A 19,185-nucleotide genomic window follows, 5' to 3' on the forward strand; every position below is an offset into this window, starting at 1 on the left:
GTCTGGGTTGAAACCCAGCAATACGTTCTCAAGCTGTTTACATAATGGCAGGGAGCTCCAAAGAGAGGTGGGAGAGCCCCCTTGCTGGAATGCTTTAAGGATATAAAGAGGAATAGGAATGAGGTCATGCATGAAGCACTCAGTGAGTGGAAGGTATTGTTTAAAGTCCATATACATTTAAATAAATCATTACTGGGGGTCTCTACTGTGTGCCAAGTGGTGCAGTGAGGATACAGCCAGGCTGCCATTCTTGGGAACACCCAGAAAATGAACAAATACGTTTATACAGGACTAAATTGCCTGAAGAAAATAAAATGTAGGGGAGTGAGCTAGGTGTGAGTTGATGGAGTTGGTGGGGAGTCTTCTTATAGTTGGCAGGAAGATTTCAACATGAACACAATATTTTTAGGAATAAAATTAAAAAAATAAAATCAAAGATATCAGTTCTACTGCCTGCTCATGTTGATCCAGGATAGGTTGATGGGCATCGAGAAAACAAGCCAATAATAGAGGTTGCTAGAAATCCACCCCCACTCTCCCAAAGTGGTATGACGAATGAGCAGACATCTGCCAAAAACAAACACATACAAATCTCAGGTTCAGAATTCAAAACAAATGGACTAGCTCCTGTTTCTAACACTGATTAACTGTGCACCTTTGGTCAAGTACACATACCTCAGTTTGTCTTTAAGATGGGTGATTTTATGGTCTGCTGCTCAGGATTCCTGAGATACTGTAATGTGTTGGGCTTCTTACTACCTGCTAAGAATACAGGCATAATAAGTATAATTTCTGTCCAAAAGGAGTCCTCTGATATGGAATGCAGGCCTCCCAAATGGTAGCTTAACCCATGTGTCACAATGTCCACCCCTAAATATGGACTCCTTAATCTTACCTCACATAAAAGTTCTCCAGATCTGGGACAGGCATTGTGGCACAATGGGTTAAGCTGCCACCTGCAATGTTGGCATCCCTTATAAGCTCTGGTTCACGTCTCAGCTGCTCCACTTCTGATGCAGCTCACTGCTAATGCACCAGGGAAAGCAGTGGAAGATGGCCCATGTGCTTGGGTGCCTGCCACCAACACAGGAGTCCTGAAAGAAGTTCCAGGCTCTTGGCTTTCACCAGGCCCAGCCAATGAAAGATCTCTCTCTCTCTCTCTCTGTGTGTGTGTGTGTGTACTGTTCTTTCTCTCTGTAACTCTGCCTTTCAAATAAATAAATCTTTAAGCTAAATAAATAAATGCTCCGGATATTTTTGGGAGAACACATTTAAATTCTGCTATTTCAGAGAAAAAAAAACACTAATAGCTCCTTTTGAAAAAAATCATTCTGGCAGAAAGAGAAAACTTGTCTATACACTATGTTAAAAGCTCGTTTTGGTACGTGATCGCTTATGAATATAAATTTTCTAGATGATTGGATAGAACATAATGTTTTGTTGTAACTCATAAGGGCAGCACTGGATGCTGAACAAATTGAGGAGGAGGTGCAAGCTCAGAAGCAGCGTTTGCAATGTCGGTCTGCAGCCCATGTTGTCAGCGGCTACGAGGAAGGAAGGTCTTGTTGCAAGATGAGCAGTTGTGTACCTGACACACTCAGAGCTGACCTTCACTGATTTGGAAATATTGAAGATTTCCCAATCATTGCAGGTTTATCAATCTCTTTGGATTTAACTTCGTATGCAAAGGGTTCAGTTAATCATAATCCATGAGTTCATGACACATAACCAAAACATACAAGACTGCTCTATCATTTTATTTAGTTTGTTTTATCTTCATTCCTCATTCCCACTACCCTACCCTAAGGACAACTTTTCTAATATGTCAGATATATAACTTTGAACTTGAATACGTAGAAAGGTTTGTGTGCAAGTTTATTTTTCGTGGATATGTGATGTTGCACTACAGATTTACTATAGTGTATGGATTTTACTGTGTCTAAGTTTTCTCTTCCAATACTGTTCTTAGGAACTAGACATGTTGCTGAGTGTTCATCCAGTCCTCTGGGATTCTTTGGTGCTGAACATTTCACATTGTGTGCCCAACATACTTGACTTCTTCCTCCCTTGAGTAATAGAAATTTACATTGTCTGTAACTCTCCACCACCCAAACAATACTGTGATGAACATCCTTATCCTTTTCCCTTATAGTCCTGAAGGAGAGTTTTCCAAGGGTAGAAGTGGCATACTCAATCACAGGGAATATGCATTCTTGGTTTCATGAAGTACTTTCAAGTTGGCCTTTAGAGCGGCTGGTGGTAGGGCACACTGTTACCAGCAAGCAAGAATTCCTGTGGAGGGCCAGTGTTGTGGCACACTGGGTTAAGCTTCTCCTTGTGTTGTTTGCATCCCGTATCAGAGCACCAGTAGGAGTCTCAGCTACTCTACTTACTATCTATCTCCTTGCTAATGCACCTGGGTAACAGTAAATGATGGTCCAAGTATTTGGGGCTCTGCCATGCATGTGGGAGACCAAGACAGAACTCCTGGTTACTGGCTTTAGCCAATGAATCAATGAATGGAAGATATTTATCATCTATCTATCTATCTATCTATCTATATATTTATCTGTCTATCTATGTTATTCTCTCCCTCTTGGTCTTTGTCACTCTGCCTTTCAAATAAATAAATCTTTAAAAAACAGAGTTCCTGTGGTTGGGTGTCCCTAATATCTGGCACTCTCCAAAAGTCAGAATTCCTTTGCCAATCTCAACAGCATGAAGAGATATCTCATCACCTTTTTGAGTTTCTCTTATCACTAAGAGTTTGAGCATCTCTTTATGTATGCTTTCCCTGGGACTCCGGCCTTGTTGATTTGCAGCAATGATTTGTGCCTCTTTCAGTCACAGGGAATATCATCTACCAATACATCACCGTCAGTTACCTCTCGACTGGTGCCCTTCTTTGAGAAAACAAAAAAATCAAGTAATTTGGATGTCATAAAAGTGCATTTTTTTAAAAAAAAGTTTTGTTATTTGTGCTCTTGGGATATTAAGATATAGGTCCCCATTGAGGTATAAAGATATTCTCTCCCCCTTCTATCATCACAGTTTTATCTTATACACTTACTTTTTTAGTATAATTTTTAATTAGTAATCTTAAAATTATACACATTTATAGGATACCATGTGATACGTATGCATGCACATGTATGCTCTGTGTAATGTCCACTCAGGGTGTTCATATCTATCCCCTCAAAGATTAAACGTTTCTTTTTGGTGAAAAGATTTAAAATTCTATCTTTTAATTTTTTGATAGAGAAATACACAGTACATTGTCTATAGTCACCTCACTGTGCAACAGAACCCTGGAACTTCTTACTTCTATCTACCCAAAACTCAGTGCTTATTAAATAACCTTTCCCCACACATCTCTGCTACTCCTTCCAGCTTCTAATAACCAGCACCACCTTCTCAACTTCTGAGATCAACTTTTTGGTTCCATGTATTAGTGAGTCATATGGTATAGATCTCTCTGTGCCTGGCTTATTTCATTCAACATAATGATGTCCAGTTCCATCAGTGCTATTGCAAAAGGTCATCTCTTATGGCTGATAATATTCAATTGTTAATATATACCACATTTTCTTTATCCATTCAACAGCTGATGGAGACTTAGGTGTTTCCACTTCTTTGCTAGGTACAAGACCCTGCTCCATCCATATACAGCTTCCCGCTAAAGCACACCCAGAGAGGCAAGATGTTGGCTCAAGTACTTGGGTCTCTGCCACTCACATGGGAGACCCAGATTGAGTTCCTGGCTCCTGACTTCAGCCTGGCTCAGTTCCAGCTGTTGTGGGCATTTGTGGTGTGAACAGCAGATGGAAGTTATCGCTCTCCTCTCCAACTCCAACCTCCACCTTTCAAATAAATAAATAAATAAATAAAAACATATTTGGTGTATATATATGCACACTTATTCTCCCATATTCTAGCTGAAGTTTAGGTTGGTTTCACCTTGGGTTTATTAGATAATCTGGGGACATTTGTGGAAACAACAGCAATTATTGTGAGCATACATGCTCTATCCCAGTTTTCTTATGAACAAAGCCAGAGTTTCTTCATGAATGTTATGCTTGATACAAGTCTTTGATATTATATCGAGTCCCTACATAAATCAGAGTTTCCTAAGTTCAGTATTATTCACTGTGTGCTCCACCTGGATACACTCTACACTGACATCCTTGGGACCTGAGGGACAAGAGAACCCCTGAAGATATGACACTCATGTTGTCTATAGTGTCCAGGTAAGAAACTGTCTAGGGGCCAGTGCTGTGGCACATCGGGTTAAGCCATCTGTAGTGCTGGCATTCCATATGGGCACTGGTTCCAGTCCCAGGTGCTTCACCTCTGATCCAGCTCCCTGCTAATGTGCCTGAGAAAACAGAAGAATATCACCCAAATTCTTGAGCCCCTGCACCCACATGGGAGGCCCAGAGGAAGCTCCTGGCTCCTGGCTCCTGGCTTCAGACAACTGGCCCATTCCTGGCCATTGCAGCCATTTGGGGTGTGAACCAGAGGATGAACGATCTGTGTGTGTGTGTGTGTGTGTGTGTGCATGTGTGTGCATGTATCCCTCTCTCTCTGTACTTCTTTCAAATAAGTAAATTTTTAAAAAGTAGCAGGGGGATTCCAAGATGGTGGAAAAGCAACATGATGGTCTGAAATTAATATTTAAAAAGGGGGAGAAAGTATACTTTCAGGATAAAGCCACAGGAGAACTGTAGTAGGAGACCCTGAAAAAGCAGTAGAAATGCTTCAGGCCAATGCTGAAAGTCTCACCAGCTTGGATCCAGGAAGATGCCCACCCTGGCAACCAGGTGAGAGGGTAATCCATGGGCCCATGATGCTGTTGACACAGTGGGAGGGAGGGCTTAGTGAACTGCTTTTAGAGTTCCACATAGATTCCCCCAGGACAGCAAGTGACCAATCACCCAGAGGTGGGGGGAAAAGGGGGTTGTGTATCTCTCCTTCCCCCCTCCCTGCTGCAGCAGAGACCTGCAGCCAGTGGGGGTAGGGCTGATGACATTTTTGGACACAAGCAGGTAGCAGCCACCCCAGCCCCTGCCTGTGCAGGTAGAAGAGCCACCCTATGAAGGGTAAGTGCTGCCTGTGGGACTCTCCTACATGCCCAGCACAAATGAGCAGGTACTTTGCATGCCTGCAAACCACAGAACTAAACCAGAGAGAAAAACCCGCTGAACCTGGCCACTCCCAGCACACGCCTCTTGGTATTCACTGAAAGTGTACACATCCCACTAAGCCACAGAGACACCAATCAAAGAGAAAAGCCATCAGACACAAAAATATACAAATGCCAAAAAGTTAAGGCAAGAATAAGGAGGACACTATGAGCTCCCAAAGGAACACTAAAACATTTCAATATTAGAATGTGAAGATGAAGAGATTGAGGAAATGTTAGAAATGGAATTAAAAACACTAATCATCAGATTACTCAGAAGCAAATTCATGAACTAAAGAAAACTATATATGAAAATTTTTCCCATGAAATTGAGATCTTAAAGAGAAATCAAAATGAAATACTAGAAATGAAGAATTCAATAGATCAAATAAAAATACAATGGAAAGTCTTAACAACAGAGTTGATAAGGCAGAAGAAATAATATCTGAGCTAGAAGACAAATCTCTGGAAATTTTACAGTCAGATCAAAAATAAGAAGAAATTAGAAAACTAAAAAACACTGTTGAAGATCTATGGGATACTATCAAAAGGCCCAATAGATGAGTCTTAGGAGTTTCTGAGGGTGTGGAAAGGGAGAAGGGACTAGAAGACCTACTTAATGAGGTAATTAGAGAAAACTTTCCTAATTCAGAGAAAGAAAAGAATGTCCAAATACAGCAAGCACATAGAATTCCCAACAGATATGACCAGAAAAAACCTTCACCATGACACATAGTAATCAAACTTTCCACAGTAAAGCATAAAGAAAAGATTCTAAAATGTGCACAAGAGAAATGCCAGATAACTTCAGAGTATCTCCAATTAGACTCACAAATGACTTCTCATCAAAAACCCTGCAGGCTAGAAGACAGTAGCTAGATACAGTCCGAATATTAAGAGAAAAATAACTGTCAACACAGAGATTAGATTAAGAAGGTAGAGTAGAGAAGAAGCTTGCTGCTCTAGTCAAGGGGAAGATAGCTTTTTTTTTTTTTTTTTTTGGACAGGCAGTGTGGACAGTGAGAGAGAGAGAGAGAAAGGTCTTCCTTTACTGTTGGTTCACCCTCCAATGGCCACTGCGGCCGGTGTGCTGCGGCCGGCGCACCGCACTGATCCGAAGCCGGGAACCAGGTGCTTCTCCTGGTCTCCCATGTGGTGCAGGGCCCAAGCACTTGGGCCATCCTCCACTGCCTTCCCAGGCCACAGCAGAGAGCTGGCCTGGAAGAGGGACAACCAGGACAGAATCCGGTGCCCCAAACGGGACTAGAACCCGGTGTGCCAGTGCTACAGGCAGAGGATTAGCCTATTGAGCCATGGCGCTGGCCAGAAGATAGTTTTTAAAAAGTGGAAAGAGTACAGTCTCAAGGAAGAGTTATAAAGAAAACAGCAGAGGAAACTCGACACAAACTGGAGGGACACAGTGGACTTACGTGGAGGGTGTGGATGTGCACAGCTCAGGACCCCAGCAGCTGAGAGCATCTGCACCAGTGTTGGAGAGTGAGGTGAGACCAGATGGTAGCAGCCCAAGTCACTGGTGAAAAAGCTGCAGGAAGGGCCTAGAGGGAATCGAGCTCGGAGCCCTGTGCGGGATAGTGTACCTGTCAAACTAGAGGAGAAAAAACAAAGAGGGGTACATTTCTCTCTCCCCAATCACTCTGAAATGGCATCCTGTAAGAAGACAATGGAGAGCAGGCTCCATTTTTGGACATATATAATAGCTGCCCTAGCATGTGTCTGCACCCAGCAACCAGAGAAGCAGAGATTTCTGAGTCTGGTGGGGAGAACAGACAGGGGCTGAGTGCTTGTGACTGTGGGAGGTTTGTATGCCAGGACAGTGAAAACACTAAGGCTGGATGGGAGGACTCAGGGTGTGGCTGGGACTCTGGTCAGTCACTGTGGAAGGCTCCACACGCTCAGGGCTCCCTGGTTACCTGGCAAGAGACATTGCTGGGGAATCTCAGCTTACATTGAGGACTACACAGATTCTTTGTGTGGACCTGTGGCAGAGTGGATGACTGACATACTCCCTGGTCCAGGCACTGAACCCCTTTGAAGAGAGGAGCTCAGCTGAGTCTATACCAACAGACAAAAAAATAAACCTCCCCTCTGATTAAAAAAAGAGAGAGAGATTTTCCACGCCATATCTGAATATGTCAGTTCACCCTGGAGAACTGAACAGAGCTCCCTGTCCACATCCATCACACACCTCTAGGTATTCACTGAAAGCAGACACTTCACTAATCTACAGAGAAATAATACAAAGATAAAAGCTGCCATAGTGAAAAAAACAAAGAAGAAATCAATAAGTATCTCCATAAATGCCAAAAACAAATGCACCAATTCAAGAAACAAGAATAAGGAAGACAACATGATGCCCCCAAAAGAACATAACACTTCAATTCTAGATTGTAAAGATGATGAGATTGAAGAAATGCCAGAAATGGAATTCAAAAAAATTGATCATAGGATTACTTAGAAGTAATCAGAGGGAGGAGGAATATGGCGGCCACCTTAGTAGCCACTCGGGAGCGGGTCCAGCACTGGCCTGGGGGCAAGAAGCCCTAGCCCAGACTGGGAAAACCGGGAAGTCTCCACAGGGACCACAATTATGGCCGTGCAGTTTGGCGGGGGCGTGGTCCTGGGGCCAACTCGAGAACAACCACGGGGTCCTACATCGCCAATCAAGTGACTGACAAGCTGACTCCCATTCATGACCACATTTTCTGCTGCCACTCGGGCTCAGCAGCTGATGAAAAAAAAAAAGTAATCAGAGCAAATGCACAAGCTAATGAAATCTGTATGTGACATAAAAGAAAATCTCCCCCACAAAATTGAGATTTTTTTTTAAAGATTTATTTTATTTATTGGAAAAAACAGAGTTACAGAGAGAGGTAGAGACACAGAGAGAGGTCTTCTTCCGCTGGTTCACTCCCCAGATGGCTGCAATGGCCGGAGATGTGCCAATCCGAAGCCAGGAGCCAGGAGCCAAGAGCCTCCTCCGGGTCTCCCACGTGGGTGCAGGGGCCCAAGGACTTGGGCCATCCTCTACTGCTATCCCAGGCCATAGCGGAGAACTGGATCAGAAGGAGAGCAGCCAGCACTAGAACTGGCGCCCACATGGGATGCTAGAGCTTCAGGCCAGGGCTTTAACCTGCTGCCCCACAGTGCTGGCCCCAAAATTTAGATCTTAAAAAGAAATCAAAATGAAATCTTGGAAATGAAGAATTCCTAGAACAAATAAAAAATGCAGTGGAAAGCTTTAACAACAGAATCAGTGAGGCAGAAGAAAGAATATCTGACTTAGAAAACAAAGCGCAGGAAATTATACAGTCACATCAAACACAAGAATAAATTAGGAAGCTAAAAAATATTGTTGGGAATCTAATGACCCAACATATGAATTCTAGGAGTTCCTTAAAGCATGGAAAGAGAGAAAGGATTAGAGAGCCTTTTTAGTGAAATAATAACAGAAAAACTCCGTAATTTGAAGGAAGGGACATTCAAGTATAGGAAGCATATAGAACTCCTAATAGACAAGATCAGAAAAGATATTCACCATGACACATTGCAATCAAACTCTCCACAGTAAAACATAAAGAAAAGATTCTAAAATGTACATGAGAGAAATGCAAGATTACTTTCAGATGATCTCCAGTTAGACACACAGCGGACTTCTCGTCAGAAACCCAACAGGCTAGAAGAGAAACATGAAATATATTCCTAGTCTTAAGAAAAAGAACTATCAACCCAGAATATTATACACTGCAAAGCTCACATTTTTGAATGAAGGTGAAATAAAGATGTTCCATGACAAACAGAAATTGAAAGAATTTGTCATCACCCTTCTAGTCCTGCAGAAGATGCTTAAGGATGTGCTACACACAGAAAAATAGAAACATTGTCATCAGTAGAAAAGAAGACAAAGGGGGCCGGCACCGTGGCTCACCTGGTTAATCCTCCACCTGCGCCGGCATCTCATATGGGCGCCAGGTTCTAGTCCCAATTGCTCTTCTTCCAGTCCAGCTCTCTGCTGTGGCCCAGGAAGGCAGTGGAGGATGGCCCAAGTGCTTGGGCCCCTGCACCCATGTGGGAGACCAGGAGGAAGTGTCGCTCCCCCTCTTCGTGGAGGAACGACACAGGACCCTGCGCTGTTCTTTCGTCTGCTCGGCCCTCCCCGGGTTTGCTGCTGGTTCTTCCCGGGTTGGCTACTGTCCCTTCCACCTCCGTGGAAGGGCAGTTCCCCCTGGCCACATTCCCCACTTCCGCAGGGGAGTGGCACACCGCCGGCCGGCTCTCTGGGGGGCTGCACAGGTGTTCCCCTTAGATGTTCCTCATAGATGTTCCTGGTGCATGCCGTCTCTCTCCTCCTTTATAGTCCTCCTCCGCCAATCCTAACTCGGCTGCCCACACGCCGAGTACGCTGCTCTCCAATCAGGAGCAAGTCCTACAGTTTATTGGTTGAACTGGAGGCAGCTGGGTAGAAGCTGTTTTCTCCTCTCCCAGCGCCATATTGTAGGAGAGCAGATGCATAGAATAAGTCTTAATTCCAGTAACTCAGTCCAGTCCGGGCTGCTCCCCACAAGGAAGCACCTGGCTCCTGGCTTTGGATCGGCACAGCACCAGCCGTAGCGGCCATTTAGGGGGTGAACTAACGGAGGGAATACCTTTCTCTGTCGCTCTCTCTGTCTATAACTCTACCTGTCAAATTAAAAAAAAAAAAAACTGACACGAAGTCAGGAATTTAAAGAAAAGAAAAGAAGACAAAGGAAGAAAATCTACCAGTAAAAGTACAAAGGAAATCCAAGGAAAAATAGGAACATTTATGGAAAAATTGCAGGGCAAAATAATTACTTATCAATATTCACCTTGAATGGAAATGGCCTCAATTCTTCAGTTAAAAGACATAGACTGGCTGAATGGATTCAAAAGCAAAACCTATCGATTAGCTGCCTACAAGAAGCACATCTCACCAACAAAGATGCACGCAGACTGAAAGTGAAAGTATGGAAAAAGATATTCCATGCGAACAGAAACCAAAAAAGAGCTGGTGTAGTCATCCTATTATCACACAAAATAGACTTTAACACAAAAATTGTTAAAAGAGACAAAGAAGGGCACTATGTAATGATTAAGGAATCAAATTCACAGGAAGATATAACTATCATAAATGTATATGCATCTAATTACAGGGAACCTGACCTTTTAAAAGTAATGTTAAAGGTTCTAAAGGGAGTCATAGACTCAAATACAATAGTAATAGGGGATTTCAGTACCCCACTTTCAGCAACAGACAGATTAACCAAATAGAAACTCAATAAGGAAACAGAATTAATCAACACTATAGATCAATGAACCTAAAATATCAACAGAACTTTTCATCCAACAGTTGCAGAATATACATTGTTCTCACCAGTGCATGGAATTTTCTGTAGGATTGACCACATACTATGTCATAAAGCAAGTCTCAGCAAACTCAAGAAAATTGAAATGCCATGCATCTTCTTGGACAACAATGAAATGAAGCTGGAAACCAGCTACGTGAGAATCTCTAGAATATATGCAAACACATGGAGACTGAACAACACACTCCTGAAAGAGGAGTCATAGAGGCATTCACATTAAAATCTGGAACCAGACAAGGATGCCCACTCTCACCATTGATATTTAATATAGTCCTTTGAGTTTTAGTAAGAGCCATCAGGCAAGAAAAAGAAATCAAAGGGCTACAAATACCCTGTTTACTGATGAAATGATTCTATATATAGGGAACCCAAAAGACATGACAAAGAGACTAATGGAACTCATAAAAGAGTTTAGTAAAGTAGCATAAAATAAAATCAACACACAAAAATCAATAGCCTTTGTATTCACAGACAATGCCATAGCTGAGAAAGACCTTCTAATATCAATCCCATTCACAATAGCTACAAAAAACTTAAATATCTTAGAATAAACTTAACCAAGGATATCAAATATCTCTACAATGAAAATTACAAAACAATAAAAGAATGAAATAGAAGAAGACATTTAAAAAGTGGAAAAATCTCCCTTGTTCATGGATTGGGAGAATCAACATCTTCAAAATGTTTATACTACTGAAAGCAATTTAAAAATTCAATGTGGTTTCGGCTGGCGCCGTGGCTCACTAGGCTAATCCTCCACCTTGCGGCGCCGGCACACCGGGTTCTAGTCCCGGTCGGGGCAACAGATTCTGTCCCGGTTGCCCCTCTTCCAGGCCAGCTCTCTGCTGTGGCCAGGGAGTGCAGTGGAGGATGGCCCAAGTGCTTGGGCCCTGCACCCCATGGGAGACCAGGATAAGTACCTGGCTCCTGCCTTCAGATCAGCGCGGTGTGCCGGCCGCAGCGTGCTGGCCGCGGCGGCCATTGGAGGGTGAACCAACGGCAAAAGGAAGACCTTTCTCTCTGTCTCTCTCTCTCACTGTCCACTCTGCCTGTCAAAAAAAAAAAATTCAATGTGGTTTCAATCAAAATAACAATAACACTTGTCTCAAATATAGAAAAATGATGCTAAAATTCATATGGAAACACAAGAGACCTCAAATAGCTAAAGCAATTTTAAATAATAAAATCAATGTTGGAGGCATCACAGTACCAGACCCCATGATATACCACAGGGCAGTTATCATCAAAGCAGCCTGGTACCTGCACAAAAACAGATTTGCAGACCAATGGAACAGAATAGAAACCCCATAAATTAATCCACACATGTACACCCAACTTACCTTTGACAGAGGAGCAAAAATCAACCTCTGGAACCAAGAAGTCTCTTCAAAAATAGTGCTGGGAAAATTGGATCTCTGCATGCAAAAGCATAAAATAAGACCCCTACTTTACACCTTACACAAAAATCCACTCAAAATGGATCAGAGAGTAAATCTACGATATGATACCATCAAATTATTAGAGAACATTGGGGAAATCCTACAATGCATCAGCATAGGGATAGACTTATTGGAAAAGACTCCAGAAGCACAGGCAATCAAAGGCAAAATTAACAAGTGGGGTTACCTTAAACTGAGAAGCCCCTGCATTGCCAAAGAAACATTCAGCAAAGTGAAGAAGCAATGGACGGAATGGGAGAAAATATTTGCAAACTATGAAACTGACAAAAGACTAACTTCCAGAATCTATAAAAAGCTCAAGAAACTAACCAACCAGAAAATAACCAACCTAGTCAAGAAATGGGCAAAAGATCTGAATAGACATTTTTCAAGAGAGGAAATTCAAATGGCCAATAGACACATGAAAAAAATGCTCAGAATTGCTAGCCATCAGGTAAATGCAATTCAAAACCACAATGAGGTTTCACCTGACTCCCATTAGAATGACCTCATCCAGAAATCAACAAAGAAATGCTGGTGAGGATGTGGGGAGAAGGGTAACTTAATCCACTATTTCTGGGAACGTAAACTGGTACAGCCACTGTGGAAGACAATATGGGGATATCTCAGAAAGCTGAATATAGACCTACAATATGACCCAGCCATCTCATTCTTGGGAATTTATCCAAAGGAAATGAAATCATCATATGAAAGAGCTATCTGTATCCCTATGTTCTTCTCAGCACAATTTATAAGAGCTAAGGTATGTATTCAACCCAGATGTCCATTAACTGAGGACTGGATAAAGAAAGTATGGTATATATACACTATGGAATACTACATAGCAGTTAAAAAGAAATTAAATCCTTCCACTTGCAAGAAAATGGATGCAACTGGAAACCATAATACTTAGTGAAGTAAGCCAGTAACAAAAAGACAAATGCCATATGTTCTCTCTGATCTGTGGTAACTAATATAGTACCTAAAATGCAGTCTACAGGAGTGAAACTGACCCTTTAAGATGCATTGATTTTTTAAACAGCCTTTACCTTGACTGAAGAGGAAAACTTTTTTTTTTCTTTTTTCTTTGTATTAATCAGTGAACTCTTTACTTAGTGTAGGGTTAATTTTAAAAGTATAAAAATTATCTTAAAAATTGATCTCTGTAAAAAATAATCTGAAAAAATTGATCATAAAAAATAAGAATGGGAAAGGAAGAAGGAGGAGAAAGAAGGGTGAGAGTATGGGTGGGCAGGAGGCAGAGTGTGGGAAGAATTCTCATGTTCCCAAATCTGTATGTATTAAATGCATGAAGTTGCATTCCCTAAATAAAATAAAACATTTTTTAAAAGCATAAACTGTCTAAAACCATTTGTGCTCTCTGTTTCTTTACTGAAAAGTTTGCAGAAGTGGGAGTAAGTCTAGCTAGCAGTTACACTGATGTTTAGAAATTGCCTGATTGGGGCCAGCGCTGTGGCACAGTAGGTTAATCCTCCACCTGTGGTGCTGGTATCCCATGTGGGTGCCAGTTCTAGTCCTGGCTACTCCTCTTCCAATCCAGCTCACTGAAATGGTCTGGGAAAGCAGTGGAAGATGGCTCAAGTGCTTGGGCCCCTGCACCTGTGTGGGAGACCGGGAAGAAGCACCTGGCTCCTGGCTTCAGATCGGCGCAGCTCTGGTTGTTGCAGCCATTTGGGGAGTGAACCAATGGAAGGAAGACCTTTCTGTTTCTCCCTCTCACTGTAACTCTACCTCTCAAATAAAGAAATAAAATCTTAAAAAAAAAAAAAAGATGGCCGGCGCTGTGGCTCAATAGGCTAATCCTCCACCTTGCGGCGCCGGCACACCGGGTTCTAGTCCCGGTCAGGGCGCCGGATTCTGTCCCGGTTGCCCCTCTTCCAGGCCAGCCCTCTGCTGTGGCCAGGGAGTGCAGTGGAGGATGGCCCAGGTGCTTGGGCCCTGCACCCCATGGGAGACCAGGAAAAGCACCTGGATCCTGGCTCCTGCCATCGGATCAGCGCGGTGCGCCGGCTGCAGCGGCGGCCATTGGAGGGTGAACCAACGGCAAAAGGAAGACCTTTCTCTCTGTCTCTCTCTCTCACTGTCCACTCTGCCTGTCAAAAATTAAAAAAAAAAAAAAAAAAAAAAAAAAAAAAAAAAGAAATTGCTTGACCAATTGACAGGGAAGGAAGAAAGTTATGTCATATGTAGCTACTTGCTTCATTGACTTTCCTCTTCTCTCATGGAAATAGAAACTCTAAGTGTTAGCTAGCCCCAAGACTTCGAATAAAAATGGCATTTTCTAGCCTTCCTTCCAATTGGGTATGGCTACAGGTATAATATTTAATCAAAGAAATCCAAGAGGAAGCAGTCTACAACATCTAAGAAGTGCCCTTAAGAGAGGCATGCCCTTCTCTTTCCACTTTCTCCTTCTTACAGATTGGAATGCAGAAATACTGGCTGGAGCAGGAGCAGTCATGTTGGATTATGAGATAAATTTAAGAACTGGAGCCATGGATTTCAGAGCAGAAGGAGAGAATATCAGGATATGAGTCTGATTCTTAACACCTTGGGGCATCACTCCAGCATCCTGGAGCTACTTAGACTTTGCTGCAGGAGAAAAATTAACTTCTATTTTATCCAAACCCATTATTTCGAAGTCCCTGACATACACAGCCAAATCTAATTCTCATAATTAGATATTTAAGGTGGATTTCTGTGCCTGAATTTAGAGAGCAATACAATGTTTGATCACAATTACTTAGGCAGTGCTCACCCTGCAAATCAGCCTTCCCGGGAGCTTCTTCAGAACCTCATTTCCATGGCATCTGTGATCTGAAGATCACTATCAACCAGTGCCCACACAAATTAAATGCAATTAAGTTATGAAGTCATGGTTCTCACCAAAATAAGATTTCAGGCTGGCTATTCCAGGAATTGTTAGTAAAACTTAGACATTACATTTGGTCATAATACAATTAGTAAAACAAGTGCATTTGATCAGAGGTCTAGGAAATCAAAAGTTACATATACATGTATGATATCAGGACTCTGGAGTCACTGCATTAGCATCTCGGCAACATCGTAGTGAGATCACTGATTGTTGTTACTTGTGCACTCGCTCATCCAGCAAATGTTTGTCGAATACAATCTATTTGCAGTCCCTGTTCTGGACACCAATGAACAGGACAGTCAAGGTCACTGCTCTCATTGATTCCACATTCAATCTGGGGACATGAACAGTAAACACATAGATCAAAAAAGAGGAGGTGGAACAAGATAAACTCAGGACTGATAACGGCCATGAAGAAATTGCACTTCAAAAGGAGGTATTGTTAAAGTCTAACTGCTTAGGCAGGTTGGCTTACGTTAGACACAGCGAGAGGACCCGTTGCACAAGGTGATGTTGGAGTTGAGAACTGAATTGTTAAGTCTCCAGATGACAAGATCTAAGGAAATATCTTAGACACAACACCTGTGCCAAATCACTAACTTCTGAGTAAGTGGGACTTTTTGAGGAGTACACTTAGGAAACTTCTGGCTGGAGTAGGAAAAGTGAAGAGGACGGTTTGAGTGGCATTTGGCAAGGCAAGCAAGTTCATGAAACTAGCTCATTACCACCACTGGAGGGCTACAGCCAGTTCATGCAGACTCTTGAGAGCTGAGTTTTTATGGCAAAAGAATTTGTGAGCTTGCTGCTAAGCACAATCACATTTTTAAAAAAAAATTATGTAAAAATAAAATTATGTAAACTTGTAATTAAATAAATTATATGATAATAAAAGATAGTAAATACCTAAAATCTACCCCTTTCTAATTATTTTGCTGCATTTTATTATCTATGTTTCTAAGGTTCTTTTGACCCATTTTATCTGTATGGGAGAAATATTACATAAAAATATGCTGCTGCATATCTCTTCCCAAGTCTATATTCAGAGACAGTGTTGATAGCTTTAAATCAGTCCAAGTATGAATATTTACGAAACAGAAGTCAACAGTCACTACAAGTTAGGGCTGTTTGTTGAAGTGGGGCACGGTGGGCAGGTTGCTAAACATTTACCATGGCACCACTGAAACTAACATGGCAGAAAAGCCACAAGTAAACAGGATTAAAGCCAGATGCCTCAGTGGGCAGAACAATAATGTCACTCAGAAATTGAAGACATTTAGGGACTCAGTGTCTCAGCCAGAGGTTATCAGAGCAGGGAGCACGGACTCCTAGAAGAGCAATTTGAAGGTTGGCTGAAGAAAACTCCAAGGTCAAAACTAGGGCGGGATGAAATAGACATTTTGACAACCAACAACAGTTTAGAGCCCTTGTCTCTTTCGTGAAGGAACAGTATTTTGTTTTTGTTTTGCTTTCTTTTCAAACTATTTGTTGAACTTTTTTTATTAAGGGTAGCATTAACTACATGAGCATTAACTGTATCAAAAAAGATCACTGTAAAAATTAAGTGGGGGAATATGAGAGGGAGGAGTAAGAAGAGTTGGAGCATGGGTGGGAGAGAGGGTTGAGGGAGATGCCACAATGTTCCTGGAACAGTATAAAGGAAATATATGAAACATATATAACAAATAAATATATATATAAAAAAACTAGGGTTGGGGGAGGTTTGCCACAATGGCAAGGCTTAGGAGTAAGGGCTGGTAATCAGTTGACCTCCCCAAGTACTGCCTCTTCCAAGGAGCTTTCCCTGTTTCACTACCCCGAGCCAGAGGTGCTCACACCTCCCTGGTTCAGGCAGCACCTTAGAATCTCCACTAAAAGCTCACAAAATCTCCTATGGTCTTGATTTCTTCTGTCTCCTCTCCTAGACTAAAAGCTCTCAGACCAGAGACCAAACTACTATTTCTGGTACTGAATTTGGTGCCAGTGCATATTAAAGTGCTCAATTCTTGGCAGCTTTATCATAAATGTAGAAAATCTGCACAAACGTGTGCAGGGTTACATTATCCCAAAAAGTATGGGGGGAAATGAAGTTTTCAGCAATAGTGAAATAATTAAATTAATTATAGTAAATTCATGTAGTAGATGCAACTGCAAACATTATTTTTAACTCATAAAGAGGTAAGATCTTTTGAAAGGCACACAATTAAAACAATCCTTTTAAAAAGAGAACTATAAAGCTTTACATTCTTTATTATAGAATTATGTGAAGAAATAGTCACCAAAATAAAACAAAAATAAAAGATGTTTTAACTAAATTGTGAGATTAGGAGAAATATTTCATTTGTCATATTTATACTTTTCCACTTTTATAAGAAAGGAAAGTTATAAAGAAAAAAGTAGTTTTCCTAGAGAATTTGCCCAAAGCCATACTGGTTATAAATGAGACATTTCTGAGCTTTATTCCTTCTATTTCATTCCCTCTGGGGAAAGATAGAAACAAATATATTTATTCATCACTTAAATATTTATTTAGTACCAGGCCCATTACAAAGGTTGTTTCACTTCATCCCTTCTATACGCAGTGAAATAGATTTTTTAGTATTACCATGGTATGGATAGGAAATCTGAGATATTGTGGTCTTGTGGCATAGGAAGAAAACAGGTAGGATGGTGATATTAGGTGCCATGGTTTGATTGTCTCCTTGGAATCAGGAGGCTAGTCCCCAAAATCTTATGTTACTGTGCTAAGATGGTAAACACTTAATCTAACAATGGTGTTTAGAGAAGGAGCTTTTGGGGAGCGATTCAACTAGTGGATTAAGGCATTCAGATGGAGCCCCATGATTGGATCCAGTGGCTTCATGAGAGATCATGCAGACCCACAGGTAGACATGTATGCTCCTCATCTGTGGCCATGTGAGGCCCTGGGCCACCTCGGGTCTTTGCTGGCAAGAAGGCCGTCGCCAGCCCAAGCACTTAAGGCCCTGCCACCCGTGTGGGAGACCTGGATGGAGCTCATGGCTCCTGGCTTCTGGCTGATGCAGCTGTGGTCGTTGTGGCCATTTGGTGAGGGAACCAGTGGGTGGAAGAACTCTGTCTCTCTCTCTGTCTCTCCTTCCCTCTCTGTAATTTTGCCTTTCAAGTAAATAAGCACATCTTTAAAAGACAGGGTCATCACCGGAGGCCAAAGCAATGGGACTGCCCAGTCTGACTGTGAGCCCCCAGAACCATGATCCAACATAAATTTCTTTTCTTTATAAAGTTAGAGTGACCCAGGTGTTCTGTTACAGCAAAAATATAAAATAAAAAACTTACTACTATGCAGGCTCACCCTGTGAGGCCCACACTGTCTGGATGGTGGGGCGATGACCCTCTTCGACAAGAAGCACCAGAGAGAAGCTTCGGTGAACATGTCCCATGTATTAACAATCAAGCACAAGCTTTTAAAGGCAGGCAGAGGGGGCATAGCTAGTTCAGGGCGACACTAATTCTATAGGATAAAGCTGATATTGGCCCACTATGCTTCTCCAATCAGCTTGAAGGTCATGTAGCCTAATAGCCTTCCAGGTGGTCCTTATGGGTCTGGCCCACACCCCCGAGCATTTTACCTGATTGACAATTACAGGGCCCTGCAACAGGAGGTGGGGGAGGGGGGGTAGGGGAAATGTGCCTGGGGCTCCTGCCACCTGCCAGCAGTCAGGTCATAGGGTCCTACCCGGGAGGCATGGTGTGCCATGCCCTCTTAACCTCCAGCATGGGCTAGGCAGCCAGTCTCTCACACAAAAAACATACACACTGGTGCTTCCAATCTTCCATGGAAATGGAAAGGCAAGTTAATTGAGGCAAAAAAAAAAAAAAAAAAAAAAAAAAACAACAACAACAAAAAAAAAAACCTTGAAATCCGTGCATATGAGGGGCCTTCACAAACATCAGGGAAATATGTATTCTGGAGCCAGAGTCCCATATCAGAGTGCCAGTTCTTCTCGGCTGCTCTGCTTCTGATCCAGTTTCCTGCCAATGTGCCTGTGAAGGCAGCAGAGGAGGATGGTCCAAGTACTTGAGCTCCTGCCACCTGTGTGGGAAGATCAGGATGGAGTTCCGGCTCCTGGTTTCAACCTGGCCTAGACCTGGCTGTTGTGACCATGTGGGTAGTGACCAGCAGATAGTCTCTCTCTCTCTCTCTCTCTCTCTCTCTCTCTGTTACTCTGTCTTTAAAATAAATAAATAGATTTTAAAAGAAAGAAAATTGATATTATGAAAAGAACTATGCTG

General features: G+C 42.2%; 1 long non-coding RNA gene across 2 annotated transcripts; it reads right to left on the bottom strand.

Annotated features, from left to right (window-relative positions):
• Window positions 1–3,118: 3,118 nt before the first annotated feature.
• Window positions 3,119–18,392, bottom strand: LOC149123600 (uncharacterized). 2 transcript variants are annotated; one of them, XR_016217171.1, is made up of 3 exons: window positions 18,245–18,392; window positions 6,613–6,788; window positions 3,119–3,860 (listed from the first exon to the last, which is right to left on the bottom strand). It is a non-coding gene; the product is annotated as an uncharacterized LOC149123600 (long non-coding RNA). The 2 variants fall into 2 exon arrangements; XR_016217170.1 differs by having other exon boundaries at window positions 18,229–18,392.
• Between the last annotated feature and the right edge of the window lie 793 nt (window positions 18,393–19,185).

The sequence above is a fragment of the Oryctolagus cuniculus genome, chromosome 11, assembly GCF_051225735.1.
Source record: "Oryctolagus cuniculus isolate XC-2025 breed Fujian yellow rabbit chromosome 11, ASM5122573v1, whole genome shotgun sequence".
NCBI lineage: Eukaryota > Metazoa > Chordata > Mammalia > Lagomorpha > Leporidae > Oryctolagus > Oryctolagus cuniculus.